The following is a 19850-nucleotide window of genomic DNA, read 5'->3' as shown; positions in this document are numbered from 1 at the left end:
AGAAAAGAAATAGGAATGAAATGGAGCAGAAAGACTTTGAAAGATTGTGAAGTGGCCGCTGAAATTGCCAAGCTAATGTCAGAGAGATGATTAAAATTTTCCAATAGAACAGGTGAATAGGTACTTAGGAGAGTGTGGTGTAAACCAAGAGAAAGTGGATCATTATATGAATCTGCACTGAGGTACTAATCAGCATTTTATGTGCAACTTTGCAGTGCACATTTTAGCAGATGGAGGAAGCTCTTAAAAGCTGATAGCTAAACCAAGTCTGACTGCCTTTCTGTTTCATAATAACCATCCCTGGAATGGGTACTTGTTCCTATGAGCACTGCAGAATCAGTTCCCAGAATACAATTCCAGAAATATTAATATGTTCACAAAGTAAAAATATCTGCAAAACTCTAGGATCAAGGAAGAAGAAGAAGGAAGATAAAGCTTATGTCTTCCTAAGCAGGAGTACCTGGATGAACAGGCTGTAACAGAGTTCTCAGTAATCAGAACTCAAAGTAAAGATCAAGTAGCAAAAAGGAGAAAATCTTCTGCGGGCCAAACTGTGTATATGCATGCATGCACACACACACATTCTTGTAGAAGCTGTATTGCTGCAATAACAAAAACAATTAGATGGTGGATTGTGGGTATGTTAAAAAAGAATAATTCTTCATGATCAGAATGACTTTTTTGCTCATTCAACAGAAAAAGACTCTTACTTTTTATTTGTTGGCAAAGCCAAATTAGAAAAAATATATATCTTTACGACCATAGGAGACAAATGAGTGATACCAAATATCACTAAAAATGCTATTAATCTACAGTGATATAAAATTACCATCTCAGCACAAAGACAGCCTATATAATCTGAATTTCTCTGGCATCATAAAAACGAATGAGAAGCGAAATTGAGAATAAGTATGCTTTTGAGATGCTGTTAAGAGTTACATGCATTGTTAACAAATGTGGCTAGACAGACTGGTGATTTACCTTGAGTAACAAATTTATAGAGATACAGAAAATTTCCAAAAGGGACCAACTTATTGCCCTTCGCTTTGGCTGATGACACCTTCGAGGGTGTTATTCGCCTTTCTTGGATATTAAAGTGTGGCTGATTAGCCATTGACTTTATGGATTATTTCCCTGATTTTATTTGCTCATTTTCTGCATATAGCAGAAGCCAAAAACAGCTTGAGGTAGGGTAAGGGTGTGACAAGGAAGAGGATACAGGTCAGGAGTTTCTTCATGTGCCAGGAAGCCTAAGTGACATCACTGGGTGACCAGTGAGGAACACAAAGGAGTTTGGCTTCATCACTATGGGGCCTTCCTCAAATCTGAACAAGCCCCACTCTCTGTTAATCTTTTATTATCTTGAACAGTCTAGGGGAGTGGAATGTCAGCCTAATTCCAGGATATTTCCACAAGACCCTGTAAGAGCTGGACAAGGGCGACGGCCAGTTCAGTAACTAAGAGGAAGTACAGGGCAATATCTGACAGGAAGTAGAGGGCAGTATTTAACAGGAAGAAGAGGGCAGTATCTGACAGGAAGTACAGGGCAGTTTCTGACAGGAAGTAGAGGGTAGTATCTGACAGGAAGTAGAGGGTAGTATCTGACCGGAAGTAGAGGGTAGTGGCATTGGGCTGTTGAGGGGTGGGAGGACAAAAAGGATATGGAGGAGGAAGGTTAAAAAGATGTGCAAAGGAGGGAAATGAGTGTTTTCACATCTTCTCCCGTGTTTAAAAAATAAAGAAAAAGAAACAAGGAACTTCACTACCACTACCAACAACACCACTTAGGGGAAATTTAGAAAGGAACATGTCAGTTTTCAATTTGTCTCAGAGTCGGTGAGGGAACAGTATATGAAAGTGATGAAAATTCATGGGGATGCTACCAGTAACCTCTGAAGTTTGCTGCTAGCCAGGGAAAATATGCAAGGAGTGGTAGCAACAGTATTTTTCTTTTTGTCAGTGGCCTTCTACAAAGATCTTAACATTTATATTATAATATTAATGCAAGACATCCCTGTGAGATTAGCAGGGGATCTTCATTAGAATCTCGTTTTCCTGAGGATTACAGCCTCCTTCCCAGAGAAACGTAAGTAGAACAAGGTGAGTCTAGAACTAGAATTGAAGTCCCATTCCAGTCCATTGTTCTTTCCATGAAATTGAACCAAGCACCTTTTTGCAACATCCCTCTAGGCAGAAACTCCAGCTATGAGAACATTTGGACACTGGGCATGGCTTTTTATTTAATAGCAGAAGTTCCAAGATTGGCCCCCAGAATAGATCTAGGTCTGTGGGATCTGAAGTTTGAATTTGTGGGTCACTCTTTAAGAAAAAGAATTTTAAAAGATGAGTTAAAAAGTAATTATGAATGGGAGAATTTATTTCAAAAAGAAATTGCATCAAATCAGAAATTTTATAAAACTCAGTGCTATATTTTGAGTTATCTGACTCCTCTATTTGATCCTCAGTGTTGGAGGGTAGGACCTAATGAGAGGTGTTTGGGTCACAGGGTGGCTCCCTCATGAATGGCTTGGTGCAATCTTTGCAGTAATGAGTTAGTACTTGGTCTATATTAGTTCTCCTAAGAGCTGCTTATTTAAAAGAGTCTAGTACCTCCTCCCTTTCTCTCTTGTGCTTCTTCCTTCACCATGTGATCTCTGCACAAACTGGTTTTTCTTTGTCTTCCATCATAAGTGAGAGCAGCCTGAAGTTCTCACCAGAAGCAGATGCTGGTGTCATGCTTCTTGCGTAACCTGTAGAACCATGAGCCAAACAAACATTTTTCTTTAATTACCCAGTCTCTACTTTTCCTTTACAGCAATACAAATGAACTAAAACACTGACAATTATCACAAATTTTTAAAAAATCAGAAAGTAACATTATGTTTTTGGTAATTAAGTGCCTAACTACAGTTCTGTAATGCTTGTTTCCCTTCATCTTTGCCTTTATACTTTTTGATTGTCCCTTTATATGATAACAATTTTGTAATTTTTCTAGAGAGAAAACGTAATTCAGTCTTTACTGTGGTTGATCAAAATGTGGTCATTATTGGTATCAAAAAGTGACTTTTCACTTCAGCCTTTTATTGACAATGCCAAATCTATGAATTCCTCAGCAGTTTTTGCCTGAGTCCAAAACTTTTAGAGATTGTCAACCTTCTAATCTGGCCAGTCAACCCCTCACTCCACCTCCCTGTCCCCAGTTATAGATTCACACTGACTCCTTCCTCACCAGGTCTGACCTGAGGTAAGAGGACCAGGAAGTCTGGGTGCTCTAGGTCAAAGTAGTAATGAAGCCTAGGTCAAAGTAGTAATGAACAGTGCCTGGTTCAGATTCCGATTACTAAAGATAAGAATGGGTTAGGATGCTCATGGCAGGCTCATCAAAAGAAGTTGTCTTAGGTGTAGGCAGAGGGAGAGAATTTTCTGAGCCCACCAAGCCAGCAGCCCCAGGCCCATGATAGACAAGGGCAGTGATGCTCCCAAGCTGAGTTAGCACCTTTTGTCTTCTTGTTGGGGTAGCTGCCTTCTCTTGCAGATGACATCTGAGCCTTGAAAAGGACCTCGAATTTTAATTTTCTCCATCTATGCCCTGTGTCTGCATCTAAGTGGGCATCAGCAAATTATGAAATAGAAGGTTTACTTTCTGGAACGCCTTTTCTCCTTGGAGAATTTTCTGTTCTTGGAGTATAACTACAGAGTAAATTCACAGACAGGGAGTTTACGTAATGAGTTTGAAGCTCAAAGGTGCTTTTTAAATCTATCAACAATAAACTATCAAATTTTGATCAATCCTGTTAGAGGAAAGACTTATCTTTCTAGGCTCTCTGTAACAAATATTACAAAATTGTCATATGAAGAGTCAACCAAAGAGTATGTAGTCAAAAGTATGGGAAAAAAGGTCTCGTAGTGCTGTGATCCCCTTTCCAGCCTCAGTACCCAGAGGAGATTTCCCAATCCCCCACCCTCATCCTGTAGGACTTGCTGTTGGCTTCCTGGTAGAGCTCATTAAATGACAGCTCCCTTTGATTAAATGCCTGGGAGCTACTTAAGATGCCCCACACTTTGGGTGATTGAATTTAGATCAGAAATTTTTAAAACAAAATTATTAAGACTTTAAAAATTTAGGTGTAACTATGGAATTAAATGGAGCCAGTAGGGACAATATTATGATGTTGGAGAATTTCTCCTCAATTAAGCCAAGAGATAGACATACCCATAACATTTATGCCTAAAGCCAATACCAAGTCTGAGTTTACCAGGTGTTGATCATTTACCAGCTGTATGATCTGTGACAAATTTCTTAACATTTTTATTAGTCCTAGCCTAGTCTCCTTATCAGTTAGAAAGGGGAATGATGCTATGGTCATACTTAGCTTGCAAGGTATGAAAGCACCTATTACAGTGCCCTACATATTGTGCTTAATGAATGTGATTTCTTCCTATGGTTTTACAATGTAAGTTCTTGAATTTTATAGATCGTTTTCTATGGCGGCTTTTATCTTTACTAAATAGTCCATTTATGTAACTTGAGCTCCTGCTGAAACCCAAGAGACCTCATTGGTTTTAAGTTCTTACTAATTTCTGACTTTTGCTTTATCTCTGTCACCTGAAGACCAAAACCTGAACTTTTGCTTCTACACTATAGTACCTCTTTTGTGTGACGTTGATACTCATCCTTGGAACAAATTAGCTGACAAGGTAAGATTGTTTCTTTACATAGATTTTGATGCTCATCTTCCTAGAAAGACTGACTACATCTCTCAAAGGGCAAGTCTGAGGCATCATGATACATAATACTTTTCATCCTGCTCAGATTTCTCTGGGCTGCACATATTTCTAATTTTAGGAGTCGCTGCAAGCAATTAGGAGTCTTGCACTCACAAATTCAATGGTCTGTGCCAAAGCTGTCCATGTCTGATAGGGTGATGTGTACTCAGTTATTTTAAATTCTTTCCTTTGAAATGAATGCTTTACTGTTTCCACATTTTCTGATATTCTGAAATATACTTTTCCAGACTTCTTCCTAAAGCATGTTGATTTTAAGGTCTGCACCAGAGCTCTGTTCTGCTCTTAGCTGTTGAATATATCTGGCTTACTTTAAAAAATTGTGTTTGCTCATAGAGGTGAAGGAAACTGGGGAGGAGAAGGTAGGCAAGGTAGGATTCTGATTCCAAATGAGCTAATAATAGGTATCTGAGATAGTTGTTTTCAAAGGTGAAAAGAGATAGCTGGAAATCAATGGGCAGGCATATTGGAATGTAAAAGTAATCAACATGAACACAGGCCATATCCTCAATGCTCTCTGAATGCAAAAGGAAAGGGAACTACTATGCCATGGCTTCCTTCAGATTGATGTTTGTTTCCAAACTTAGAGAACAAAGGGCAATGCTTGCAGGAACTTTAACTTAAAAAAAAAATAGGCTTGTGGCATTAGCATAGCACATTGAGTTCTTTGGAGTCAAGGCGCTGGCTAAATTTCTCCTGCTAATAAATGCTTTTATCACAAATTACACCCAATTCCACTATCTGTGTGATACATACAAAGTTTCTTTGGTTTGTAGCAAGACCATTTTACATTAAAGTTGTTCAAAATATCACTGATCCATTACTAAGATGCATCTTCATAAGAAATAAATTCTTGACATGCATAGAAGTATATGGATGGTTAAAAATAACTTGGAAATTGGAGGCACTCAAATAATCTAATCCAGTCTTTTTACAGATGGAAGAGCTGAGGCCCAAGTTACTTGCGGGATTCAGTCAAAGAAAGCTAGCATTCTTTGACCAGAATTAACATCTGTGTGTCCTGATATCTACTCAAAGTCAAAATATGACATGATAGTATTTGTACACCAGTCACACAGAAATGGACTAGAAGTGATATAGATTAGACGTCCCTTCCAAATCTCATGTTGAAATGTAATACTTAGTGTCGGAGGTGGGGCCTAGTGAGAGGTGTTTGGGTCATAGATGCAAATCCCTTATGGCTTGGTGTTTTCCTTGCAATAGTGAGTACTTGCAAGATCTGGTTGTTTAAGTGTGTAGCACCTCTCCCCACCTCACTCTCTCTTGCTCCCACTCTGCCATGAGAGATGCCTACTCCCACTTCTGCCATGAGTAAAACTCCTTGAGGCCTCCCCAGAAGCCAAGTAGATGCCAGTTCCATGCTTCCTATACAGCCTGCAGAACTGTGAGTCAATTAAACTTCTTTTCTTTATAAATTATCCAGGCTCAGGTACTTCTTTATGGCAACACAAGAATGGCCTAATGCAAGGGGGAACTTGAGGACATCTATATAAACAAAGTGAAAACATTTACATTTTCTTTATATTTTATTATGTTAATAAAAATAAAATAACAGCATTAGAGATGGATATTGAATATTGAATGTGTGTGAAAACTCAAAATCTTTTCCAAGAATTTTAATGAGAAAGTTGAGCTTGCTTCCATGCACATAACTATTTTATACCAAGTTTTATGTTTGAAATGGCTACAAGCAAGTCCTGATCAAGTCTTTTTAAAGACTTGATAGTCAAATTCTTGATAGTCACCATTGATGAGAAATTTTGTTCACATAGTAGGTGATAAAAAATTTAAAACCGTTTTTTACAGCCATTCAAAAATTTACAACAGTTGAAATTATCTTTAAAGAATCTGAGCTCTTTCTTTTTATTTTCTTTGACCGATGTAAATGTTAAAATTTCTTTTGGTAATGAGAATGGATTTCAAATTCAATTTTTTTTCATTCCAAGTATTTCAATGGAAAGGCACTTGAACATGCAGAATGTGCTCGCAGTGCTGGAGCTCTTGCCCTGCTGTTCATGTGGACTCCATTAAAAGGGCACCACTACTGCAGGTACAGGTGTGAGTATCCAGTATTTATGAAGAAAGAGATGCAGGGCAGCCCTTAAACTCTACCTTGCTGTATTCTCACCTGTCCTCCCCATCTCTCATCTCCCACACTCAATTCAGACTTGGACCTCATAGCAAGTTCCTCAGGCCCCTGAAACAAGAGGTCTCTAGCATCTCTGCAGATCTCTTGGCCACAGCAGCAGCAGCATGCCCTGAAGCAGACTGCTGAGACAGACAATGAGAAGCACTTTCTTGGCAGCACTCAGTGTGTTGCAGACAAGCTTGTGGTATTTGCCACCTGCAGGGACTATGGGACATGCTGTCAGAACCCCCTCAGACTGCTTTCAAGGAGTCCTGGACTGGTGACCAGCTCAGGACCTCAGTTACCCCAGGCCTCATGGGCCAGGGGTTCATTAGATCACGACATACCTGTAACCACAGCATGGCACAAAAATCAGGAAGCCCAGAGAACACAAAATGTCTGGCCCAGGTCCATAAGTGACAGCCCAGACTAGAAGGCATTGTCTACCACTCAGTCTGTGTTCTTTCCGCTTTCCATAGTTCATCTCATTCATAATTCAACCAACATACCATCCTCAAGGATAGAAGTATGTCTCCTGAATTCTACCAGCAGACCAGTAAATGTGGTAGTTTTACTTCTAGTGTATAATAAGTAGTAGTCCTAGAAATTAACATAATTGTGTCCATTTGAAATTTATAAATAATTTAAAAATAGTAAATCCTTTTACATCTATTATGAGATCACAGAGATACTGCTGCCCTCTTCCCTAAAATGTTCCGTATCAGTGAGACTTGTACCACTGGCCACTTTTCATCTATCGCTATGGATGGAAAAATAAAAAGCAATTTCTTTTATCATCTTTTTCCCCCAAACTCCATTCATTATCTGACTTTGCATGTGCTTCATCCATTTTAATTCCCTTGGGCTGAGCAGTTTACATTTTAAAGAGCTACAGACTAGACTGAAAATGCCCTTCTTTCATCTTTCTTTTATAAAAGAAAAACATTTTTTTTTTTCCTGTGCCTGGGAAGAAGTGCTGAGTGGACAGCCCTGGTGGCTTCTGTTTATACTGTGAGCAACTGAGACACAAATCAGTGCCAGAGTTCTTCTGATTTCTGCCTGGAACAATATTATCCTGCAGGGACCCACTCTGGGGATCCAGAGGGTGATATATCCCTTTCTATCATAGGTGTGTGCCTAAGAGGGCAATTTTAGCCCGTCTGTTGCTGCCAGAGACTGTGAATAGTGATAGGGTGGAGGAGTGGCACCGTGTCACCACACTCTCATCATAACTCATCACCAACACACATTTATTGAATTCCTACTATGTACAAAGCCCCGTGTTAGTACTACGTACTAAGCCTATGTGCTAAATCCAACCTAGGATAGAAGAAATAATAATAAACATTTGTTGAACATTTCCTATATTCTGGGCACTAAATCAAATGGGTTGCATGCAGCATCTAATTAAGCTTCACCATGATCCAATGAAGACTGTGTTATTATTCTAATTTTCACACAAGCATATTATTATTCCCAAGATTATGATGCTTCTATGTAAAGATTCTCCCTAATTATTTTATCTAATGCAAATATCTTTTTCTCCATTTTAGCTCCTTGTTTTCTTCATAACACTTCTCACATTAAAAAATAATTTTTTTCATTTGTTGGATTCTTTTTTTTTTTTTTTTTTTGCTGTCTCTCTCACTAATATGTTATGGTCTAAGGTTAGAGATTCTGTGTCTTTTGTTTCACTGCCTAGCAGGGTATCTAGACACATTGTGGGAACTTAATAAGTGTTAGTTGTGTGAATGAATAAATAGGTGAGTGAATGAATAAAACTGATACAAAGAAGTTAAGTACCTTGCCCAGGATCACAGAGTTAGTGAGTGACAGAGTTGGGATTCAATGTCCATGAGCTTATGCACATAGCTGTTCTCCTAAATATAAGATAACCCGGTTTGGGATTTGAGATGTAGACACAGAAACCAATATAGAGAATTCAGGGATTCTGCATCCCAGATAAAATCACTTTTTTCAGGTATACTGTGGAACTGCATCCTATTTTAGATCCCCAGCTGAAAATACGATAGGATTCCTGATATATATACTGACCCACTGATGACATTACCCTTTCCTACTCATCTTTTGATTTTCTCCTCCACTTCTGTTTGCCACTCAGGGACACTGGATTTTGCGGATGCTCCTTGGATACACTGGAATGCACCTTGGGTAGCCCATGGATCATTTTTCCCAGTGTGAAGCACAGGAGGAGCTGGAAAATGAGCTCATGAGCTGGTTGAGCCAGCACAACAAGCTGGAGCCAGGTAGGCCTATTCATGATCCAAACAACATTTATTATCTGACTTTGCTCCCAGAAACTGCATAGCCAGAAGTCAGTTTTTCCCATTGATATTGGACCAACTGGAAGAATAGAAAGATTAAATTGGTGAAATGATTGGCTTTGTCATATAGAGATTTTCTCTCATCTTTGGCTGAGAAGAGAGAATCAAACATAGTGCTCAAGGCTTTAATTGGAGTAGGCATTCAACTAATATTTATTGCATGAATGAATGAATGGAGAATAAGTGTTTCCCTTCATGAATAGTTCATTTTTCCCTTAACTTGTTTAAGTTCCTTCTGTGAGAATTTTTAATGAGAAACTTTGAATCACAGTATTGTAAATATCACTGTTGCCCTCTTACATAGACCAACTATTACATTAAAATTGTAATATCTTTTACCCCTTTCTTGGGGAAGACTTCTCAGGGACAGTGAGACTTTTTTCAGACAACCAGCTGCTTTGGGATTCATAAAACCACTGATATTTTAAACTCTACAGATGATACCAAAATATTTTTTAAAAAAATTAAAAAGAGTAACAGATGGAATTTATTATCTCATCTTGGGAGGAGGGGCAGTGCAGCGAAGTCTCCTTCTGCATGCGTTAGATCAAGAAATTTCCTGAGTTGTCAGTGGATGTGACTCACTTTTTATACCAATGCCATGGAATATTAAGAGACCTTTTCCATCTCTATCTTCCTGAAATGGTATCATCTCTACATTACTGATGATAAATTTATCATGTTTTCTGTTAAATATATTATCTGGGGAAGAAAAGAGGCACTGGTGTTATCAGTGGTTAGAAAAGAACATTTATATATCTCATAAAGTTTTTACATCTTTAATTGGGATTTTTCTTTTCTCTTTTTCTCTCTCTCCACCCCCTTCTTTTCTTTCTTTCTTCTTCCTTTCTCTCTCTCTCTTAATATATATCTATATCTCTTGAGCAATTACATGTCTTTAGTAACTCTCACTAATATAAATTGGCAACATTATTATGAACCTGTGAGTTTTCATCCTGGAGTGTTGGAGTGGAGTTTTCACTGAGGCAATATCTCAGTGATATTCTCCTTCCAGTAGGGCTGGGTTGTCTGTTAGGCTAAATGTGCAATTGAAGAGAGACACCCACTCCCATTCTCCAGAATCATCAAGAAAGTTCTGTGGGTATTGACAGTAGGAATTGAGCCAGCTACAGTTGACTTTCAACACATGCATAAAGCAACTGGGATGTCTCTTTGGCTTCATCAGCATGTGCATTCAAATGAGCTCCCATTAGCATCATTATCTGAAATTTCCTTCTCTTGTCCCACCCTGCTTAAGCGTCCCTGAGAAGGCCTCCCAATGTATTCCTGGGAGTCCCCAAGGAGTGTCTCATCTCACATGCCTGCCCGTCAGGTCCTCAAGCAGCCTCACATCTTCCTCTCCTGGATCCTCCACTCATGCCAGGCTAGAAGGAACCTCACTATAGCGCCAGTTGGTGGTGCCTATGGTGAGAACAAAGTGTTTGTAACACTGGTGACATCTCCCTAACCCACTAATCTTTAAGGAGCCAGAGCTGAATGGGTGCATCAAAGAAGTAGGGGAGAATGGTCCTCACCCTAGTTCTGTGCCATACTATGATATGCACAAGAGCGGCCATGCTGGGCTTTTGTACATATCACAAGCTCCTTCAGACTCTGGCCCTTACTCTTCTCCCTGCCAGGTGATAACCCAGTCCAGGGGACCAGTGGCAGATGGAGGCTAGATCATGGCTTCAATTCTCCATGTCTATGCCCCCATCTCAAACCTATGCAAAACAAACAAATAAAAACAAAGAAACCACTACCACCACCACCAACACACTGTCCTTGCTCCAAAAACAAGACCTCCTGTGGATATCAGATTATATAAAGTTGTACACAGAATAGTCATGCTCTATGCTGTTCCACAAGCAGCCAAATTCTGACCCTCCATCTGTGCTCAGCAGAATCTCATGCTACTGTGCATAAAGGTTGTGCTCTACACACTAGCCCCCACTTTCCATGCTCTGCATGCTCCTGATGGGGACTCTGCCATTCTACTTACAGTGCCTTATAAGCACAATGCAAAGAACATTCCTTACCTCCTTCACTTGTTCATTCAGCAGTTCTGCTGGTATCAGCCACAGCTACAGTAATGTTGTACATCAAACCGCACTCAAATTCCATGGTTTAACAGAACAGTCATCTATTCTACCTCACATATTTGGGTTTGGCTGATCCAGGCTCAGTTCAGCTGGACTTGATTTCAAGCTACAGATTGGGGCCAGATGTGCTCTTTGTCTTCTTCGCCCTCTTTGGACCACCAGGCTAGCCAGGACGTTCCTTCTCATGGCAGAAGCAGAATAAGGCCAGCCAACTACACAAGCACAGTTCAGGTCTCTGCTTATATCAAGTCTACTAGTATTCCATCGAACCAAGCAAGTCACAGGGCCAAACCCCACATCAGTGGGGCAGAGAGGTACCGCCTCTGTGCAGGTTCAGAGAGGCGGGAATTGGGGAAGGTGGGCAGGTAGTGAATATTTGCTAAATGATAATCTCATCTATCACAATGCTCAAGCCCTAACTTAAATGGTCAGTAAACTAGTCATAGGATGTAGTCAAGAAAATACGAGAGGAGCTATTTTTGCCTGAAGCATGCTGCTCTAACGAGTTTATGTGGAAGCATACATCCATGTCTCGTATTGTGGGACCATGTGCAAAAATATTTCACATCAAAGCATTATCACTTGCCTTCTTGGTCAGCTCCCAGCTGATTGTTTGAAAGTCATGACTTACCCAGTGAGGGATCTCTGGTTTCCAGAATCAATTCTTCCTTGTCTTTTAAGAAATTATTCCTGCTTTCTCTGCCTTGTTTTTTTATGATGTTTGAATTGCCTGAACTTCCTCTTTCACTATTGCCCCATTTCCAAATCTCCTGTGTTTAGACTTCCCTACTTGTCCCAGAATGTTCCTGAAGAAGTCTGTAATAGCTCTCCAAATTCAAAAAAAGGAAAAAAACAGAGGTCCTTTTCTGTCACTCTTCTTCCAGCTCAAATTATGTGTGTGTTTGTTAATGTATATGTGTATGGGTATATTTATGTGTTTGTATCTGTAGAGAGAATATTTGTATGTGTGTAATATAATTATTCTTCTTATTACTGGTGATGGAGCAGAGGTTAAACAAACAAAAACAGCAAAGACATATACAGTGCTCGCCCCTTCCTGCAGGTGAGGAGAGTTGCAACACTATATTTGGGACCCCTCTTGCTTCTATTGTTCTGCATTCTCTTTGATCTGAAATAGTAACATAGAAACTTTCTTGCACATGGACAAAGATATCCCTTTTAGCCACATGTTGAATTCTTCAACGTCAATATTGTCAGAAAACATAAGCACAGCATGACATTGCCTTGGAGCTGTTGATTAATCCCATTCAGAAGCTTTCCTAAGTTTTTTTTTTTTTTTAAATCTTCAGCTCATCATTAGTCTCATAATGGTGTGTGTGCCTCTTTCTGTGAGTATATTATTGTATTGCCCCAAAGCCTAATAAGGACGACAGTGAGGCTTTATTCTAGATTAAGTTGCACAGACTTCCTCATTCCCATCCAGTTCCATGGGAGGAATGACTTAACTCAGCTTCCTTGGGGAACAGAGACCAGCCATAGATGCCTCAGAGGAGTAATGATGGCACTGATGTAATCTCTAACCTAGATATGCCAGGGATGTTTGTCACTTGTTTAAGAAGCTAAAATGTCACTATGGAGTCTACAGTTCTTTGATAGCCATTTTATCTACAAAGCAAAGGAGGCGTGTGAACACGTGAAATGACAAATAGGTGACACAGTGAGCTAGAGGAGCCCAGGATGCCTTCCAGGAGTCTCTACACCTCAGGGCTCTGAGGTCCTCTCCCAGGGCTGCGCACCAGGAGTCTTTCATTGTGCTCACCCCTTCCCTGCTCCACATTGGCTTTTGGATGAGAGTAAGTAGAATTGAGAAAATATCACAAAAGTTGCTCCATAAGAGAAAAGCAAACTATTTTCAGTCTCCTAATCACTCTTCTTCCTTTCCTGAGGTTTAAACCAACTTTAATCACAAAGCCATGAGGTCACTGGTGTTTCCACCCATTTGCTAGAATGTGGGATCAAACGCTTTTATTTTTGTGTCTGTTTATATGATCATTTATGTAGCCTGCAGACTTTCAGAGAGATGAAATATTGGTTTTCTTCAAATATTAGGGCTTTATTCTATTTTATTTTCATCTCCAAAAATATAAAGTCTGAGTGTCTTAGCTTGGGATCGCTAAGTACCAAGAAATTAGCTGAGTGAAGTGGCTCATAGAACTTGGGACAATTATAGCTTCTTGCAAAGTCAAAAAGAACTTCTGAGCCACGGTCATTCAGTAAATCTCAGGCTAAATAAAAATTTCATTAAGTTGTGTCAAACCTTTTTGCTGGGTAAGAAGTAAAAAATAACTTACAAACCATTTGAAAAACCTAAAGGTCAATCACGCTTCTCTGAGCAATGGCTTCATCAGGCTTCTGCCTCTTACTGGAAGTCAAAGCATCAAATGTTCATTGATTCTTGAGCCCTCTTTATTCCCCACCCAGAGCTGAGCCCAAACATCTCACAGTCTGCCTGTTTCCGATTCCTCTTTGCCAGCATATCTGTTAATGTCCCAAGAGGCTTCCTTTACAGCCGCTTGATCATCTGTGTATTATTAACTAACCGCAAATTAAAGTCATTACTTGGTGCTTAATTTTATGTAACATTTCTTTGTAATGTGTATAAAAGAAATTTGTTTTTAACAGGAGTTTTGTAAATAGCATGTGCCATGATTAATTAGAGAATATGAGTCTGCTGATTTGAAATTAAATTCAGTACAAACATTTTCTTCAGAAATAATTTCTGAAATAACATTTCAGGGTGTATGAATCTTTAAAAGAAAAGAAAAAGTAAGAATCTTGCATTGATTGTCCTAACACTCCGTCTTGGTTAGATTTTACCTGCTAGAGAACTCGCTTTTATTTTTCTCAAATCTTTAGGCACTATAAGTAACAGCGACATTCAAAGGACCCTTTTTGGAACAAGGCAGAGTGTAAATGAATAAACTAATAAATGAGCAAATCCTCAAATACTTAGAGGTCAATTATATTTCAGTATAGTTTGCTCTCCTCCAACTACTGTGCTTTTTCTCTCCCTCTTATACCCCAAGTGCATTCCTGCCTTCAGGTCTTTGCACTTGTTCCTTCTGCCTGGACATCAGTCCCCCTGGGTCTTCATGTGGCTTGAACCTTAGTCAGGGACTTTTCTGATTATCCTAGCTAAGGAAGTTCCCTGCCCCACCCCTATCACATCACAGCATTTAATGTTTTACTAATCACTCTCTGATATTATCTGGCTTTGTGGTGGTTTGTTTCTTTTCCTCTGTCTCTTCCTATGAAAGGTAAGCTCCTCAAAAGCAAAAACTTGTCTGCCTTGTCCTCCCTGTATCTCTAACACCAAGAACAATGTCTTGCACATTAGTGGGTGCTTAATTAATCCCTGCAAAATCAATGAATAGATTGCATTGCCCTCACAAGCCAATGATTAACCATGCTCCTAATGGAGAGAAAGTATAATCAGCTTTCAAGGTTTTCTTGAAGGAGCAGAAAGAGAAATGCAGTATTTATTGCCTAGCCATGACATACCTTGCAAGGAAATGAAGAATTAAAATATGAAAAAATTAGATGATGGGAAAAGCAGAAAGTAAACGTTGTAACTAATTGCTTAGTTTGTGTGAACACCAGATGCTCCCTGAGAAGTGAAGCCTTCAATCACTTGGCACGTCCTGCCTTTATGAGCCCAGTGACCAGTTGGACGGTTCCTATTCAAATGACTTGGCCAAGCCACTGTCTTTGCTGATAATGAATTAAAAGATCTGAAGAATCTTTCAACCTTCATGTATTTAAAGCTGAATTCTTAAGGTTGATATGGTTTTTCTGAGCAAGAATTAGATTAGAGTCCTGCTGTGATATCACAAAGAGTTTCTGACCAAGAGAATAAAAAGTAAGAGGTATAAATTGGCATGCTGTGTCATACTACATTTTAGTTTTGTCTTCAAAATACACCAAAGTATTTCTTTTTCCCCAGAGTGTCATGCCTTTTAAAGCTCTTCTGTAATTCTTATTTTACATTTAGTATAATTGAATGGATGGGACCTTGCCTAGCACTATTCATAAGATTTTAGCCTGGGTCCAGTGGCTCATGCTTATAATCCCAGCACTTTGGGAAGTGGAGGCAGAGCATCTCTAGAGGTCAGGAGTTCGAAACCAGCCTGAGCAATATAGCAAAACTCCATCTCTACTAAAAACTTTGAAATTATACAGGTATGGTGACCTGTGCCTGTGGTCTCAGCTACTCTGGAGGCTGAGGCAGGAAGACTGCATGAGTCCAGAAATTTGAGGTTACAGTGAATTATGATCACACCACTTGTCTCCAGCCTAAGTGACATAGTGAGACACTCTCAAACTACAACAACAACAACAACAAATGAAGATATTTCCCAATTGTGAGTAGCGTCTTGAAAATGTTTATTTTCTGATTTTTCTGTGTACTTAGAGTGAACAGAAATTTAGGTGGTGTAGCTCAGTGTGCAATGAGTTGCAATTGCCACATATTCAGTTCAATCTCTGCCATTTACTAACTGCATAAACTTGGGCAAGTTGCTTAAATCCCTCTGAATCTCAGTTTTCTCATCTGCAAAATGGGCTTAAGATAACTCTCCTGGATGAAATGTCAAGCACTTGTTTTCATGTAATCACAAGTGACAATTCTGTTACTTTTTACTTTTGGATTTTAAGGTGTAATCTAGAGTCATCTCCAATCCAGGTTATAGATTAATTCACCCAAGGTTTTTTCCCTCTAATATTTTAGATATTTTATCTTTTACACATAAATTTCTCATCCACTTAGAAGTTGTCCTATTACATAGTCCAAGGAGTAGCTTCAATTTTATCTCCTTCCTTACAGCTGTCCAGCTACCCTAACATCACTTATTAAAAGTTCCATCTTTTACTTACTAATTAGAGATGCTACTTTTATCATATATTATTCATATGCAACTAGGTATACCTTTGAATTCTCTATTTTTTCCATTCTTCTGCTTATTCATTCATTAACACCAAACTATTTTAACTTTAGAGGTTTATTATGTTTTAATATAATACCATTGCTCTCCTTTTCAGGCATTTTCTAGCTATTCTTGAATGTTTATTCTTCCTCACACAGTATAATTTGTCTAGCTCCAGGGAAAAAAAAACGTGATGAGATTTTCACAGGGATTGCATTAAATATTTAAATAAGCATAGAAATAACTAAGATATTTATGATGTTGAGTTTTCTTTGTGAATATCATTTACCTTTCCAATGATTTAAGTCTAATTTTGTACATTTATGAGTGTCTAATAATTTTTCTAATATTGATTTTGAACATTTCTTATTAAGTTTACACTGAGATATTTCATTTTGCTTTTAGCTATTAGACACATGGTCTTTTATTCCATTATATCTTCTAACTGGCTTTGTTTGCATCTATTGATTCAGGAATCATGCTGTTATGGTAGTACTGGTCTTCGTATTCTGAAACTGTTGTGTGTGTAGTGTGGGGTAAAGCAAAAATATGTATATATTGGTGTCATTGAAAACTGGGATTTTTAGCTTGGGAGAGAGTAGATACAGCTGTAAGATCGATGAGGTAAAATGCTGTAGTTCTGAAAATAAATCTGAGGTAGCAATACTTATTCATAATGTATTTTATGGTTTAAAAGGTTTAAAAGCACACATTTTCTAGTTCTGTCCATTGGAAAGACCTAGAAACAATGGTCAACCTACTACTACTAACAATGAGCACCTCCAAAACCCTGACTGCATCACTAAGTACTATTTTCCACCAACAGGAACCCACCTCTTGGAAAGATGGCTGATTCCAGATCTGAGGCAGGAAGTTTATTAAATAATTCTGGAATATAGCGTCATGCCAGGTATCAAGAATGCTATGAAAGAGTACTATGGTTCTGTCCAAAGAGGATCCAACTGGCCAAAGATGAGATAATTTGCGCTTCAGTGGAATGAAGAATGAAATGAATTCAATGGAAACATATCAAGTATATTTAAATGTAAGTTCATAATGATATCAAAAATCTAAACTCATTAATCATGTTTAAAGAATGCTAGAGAATTAATTCATTGTGTTAAAAAAAATGCTCTCAAAGTAATCAAATAATCATGGGTAAGTTTCTCTTTATAGAATTTTTCCAGCTAATAAATGAAAGAGGATGGATAAAATTGAGATATCACCATGTTGCAACCTTCTAATGAATTAATGGCTCTGGATAGTGTTCACTAATGGCTGCTAAGCACCAAAGAGAGACACTTAGACATTACGTACCTCCTAACAGAAGTGCAGAACACTACGTATGCATTATTCTTGACAAAAAAAAAAAATGGATCTGAATCGGGTCACACTTCTAAATCCAACTACCAGTTTACAGCTTACAATAACAGAGGAACATGTTAAACATCACAGGGACGCCATCAGCAAACTCCAAACTCTGGGAAATTCCAAGACAGACAGTTTCTTCAACAATAACTTAAAAAACAAATTGCAAGGGGGAGGTGGGAGATATGGTTGAGAAACTCAAATTTTTTGGCATGCAAACATTTATTTGATTGTATTTTAAAGGCAGAGCAGAATCATATTCGTTTTCTTAATAATATCACTATAAACAGACTGGATTTCAGAGCTGGAAACTTTTGAACGGTTGACCACTAGCAGCCCAGCAAGCTTTTTCCTTCCCTTCCAGGCCCTCCTGCAGTTTAACAGGGAAGAGGCAGTGTGTTGGTGACAACTGATGCTAAATAAATAGTGTGTGGTTGTGCTTGCCATACCCTTTCCACCTCCTTCACAAGCAACAGGGCGACTTGGCTTATTCTTTATCTAACGTCTCTGAGTCAACAAGTAGGTTATCAGACACAGATTATAGACGAAAGCTTCTGTTATAGATAATTTTCAAAGTTAAGAATGAATGAGCTTGGAGCTTAAGTGCTCCATTCAGTCCCGTCTTTTGCTGACCAGAGAGAGGTTTGCCAGCAAGAGAGCTCAGATGCTTGGTCCACTGAGGTATCAGTGTAATGTATTCAGTTCCTTTGATTAAAAAGTACTGGAAAAACCATCTCTGGGTGGAGAAGAAAAGTGAATTTGTTACAATGATGGTACCATAAAAGGCAAATCAAAGCAATAAACAGCAGGCAATGCCCCTTTCCTCTTGAACTCCAATAATCAGTCAATTCCCGTCAGTTTTACAGGCCAAGCAAACTCAGCTGGAGGAGCGGAGGATGATAACTGGGGCAGAGGAAGAAGAAGGCCTTTATCAAGACCTGTGGACCACTTCAGATCTTCTTGTTTCCTGGTACTGTGTGCTTTGTAGTCCAGGTGATTATGAGGGATTTAAGGTTTAAGAATCAATTTTCTGGCCAGTGCAGTAAAATGGCATAAACAGCTGATCCTATAGAGGTATACCATGCTGATGGCATGTTCTTTTCCAATGGTTTAGAGGCATAGATAGCCTCCCCACTGATGCTCAGCTACCTCCCAACAGCAAGAATCCTTTCATCGAAGATGGGAACAGTCAGATGATCTTTAGCTGGTCCACTGTTGAGAAGATAGTTGCCTCTTAAACTTGCTATCTGAAGCAGTTCCAAAACCGTTTCAGATTCACTTGCAAAGTCAGACATTGCCATGTTGCAACCATTACCCCAGAATTTCTTGTCAATGGTGGTGCACATCTCTCACTTGTGGTCTTGCAACTTCCCTGGCTTCAGTTTCTCTTGACAGTTGTAGTAGTCTCCATGGTGACAGCAGCATTTCAGACCCCATTGGTCATTTACTCCCACCTCTTCCTTGATAGAGCTATGATTGTAGAGCCAAGTTCTAATAAGAATCAGGATATTCTCACCCTATTAGATCAAATCATATCAGACTTGTGCCGGTTAACAAGATCATATAGCCCTGGCAGTGTTTTGCATTGCCAAAATATTACGTTTTGAAGCCATTTTTTTCAATCAAGTAGCTAGAATGGATGGAACCAATCTAAGAAGTGATAGAGTTTATTGTGTATGTTTCTCTTCCAGTCATTTCCAACTCACCAACCAAACTGATGGGTCCCCACATCCTTAAAATTCAAGTTCTAAGACATGAGACTCAGCCAGCTTGTGATGCTTTGTGTCAGAATATCACATACTTGGTCTCCAAAGCCTGGAAGAGATTGGCTCACTTGTCTGTTCAGACAGAAGAAGCCCACTGTGAACTGAAGCCAGGTGGGTAGTGGTGGTACATGAAGCACTGGTAGTAAGTCTGTCTTCACATTTCCAGAGTCACCAGCACCAAGAACACTCCCCAGCGCACAATATGCCCCAGTGCATGAACACCCTGACTTCCCCTCATCGAACTAATGTGGCAACAGCCAGGAGTCTAGCCTTGGCCAGTCCACAGTGTACCTGCCTGGAGCCCAAAGCACCCATATGGTGGCTCCATGCACCAGCAGTAGCAGTGGCAGCAGCATGGGGGCCACTGCCAGCAACCTCATCTAGCGAGTCCT

The 19850-nt window shown here is 39.2% G+C and overlaps 1 long non-coding RNA gene across 1 annotated transcript; it reads left to right on the top strand.

The window, feature by feature from the left end:
- The first annotated feature begins 15625 nt into the window (after nt 1–15625).
- Nucleotides 15626–18667, top strand: LOC141584459 (uncharacterized). Its single transcript, XR_012517513.1, has 3 exons — nt 15626–15763; nt 17151–17369; nt 18551–18667. It is a non-coding gene; the product is annotated as an uncharacterized LOC141584459 (long non-coding RNA).
- Nucleotides 18668–19850: the final 1183 nt, after the last annotated feature.

Source organism: Saimiri boliviensis, chromosome 5, assembly GCF_048565385.1.
Source record: "Saimiri boliviensis isolate mSaiBol1 chromosome 5, mSaiBol1.pri, whole genome shotgun sequence".
Lineage (NCBI taxonomy): Eukaryota > Metazoa > Chordata > Mammalia > Primates > Cebidae > Saimiri > Saimiri boliviensis.
The sequence above is the reverse complement of the archived record's forward strand: the minus strand, read 5'-3'. Positions and strand labels throughout refer to the sequence as shown.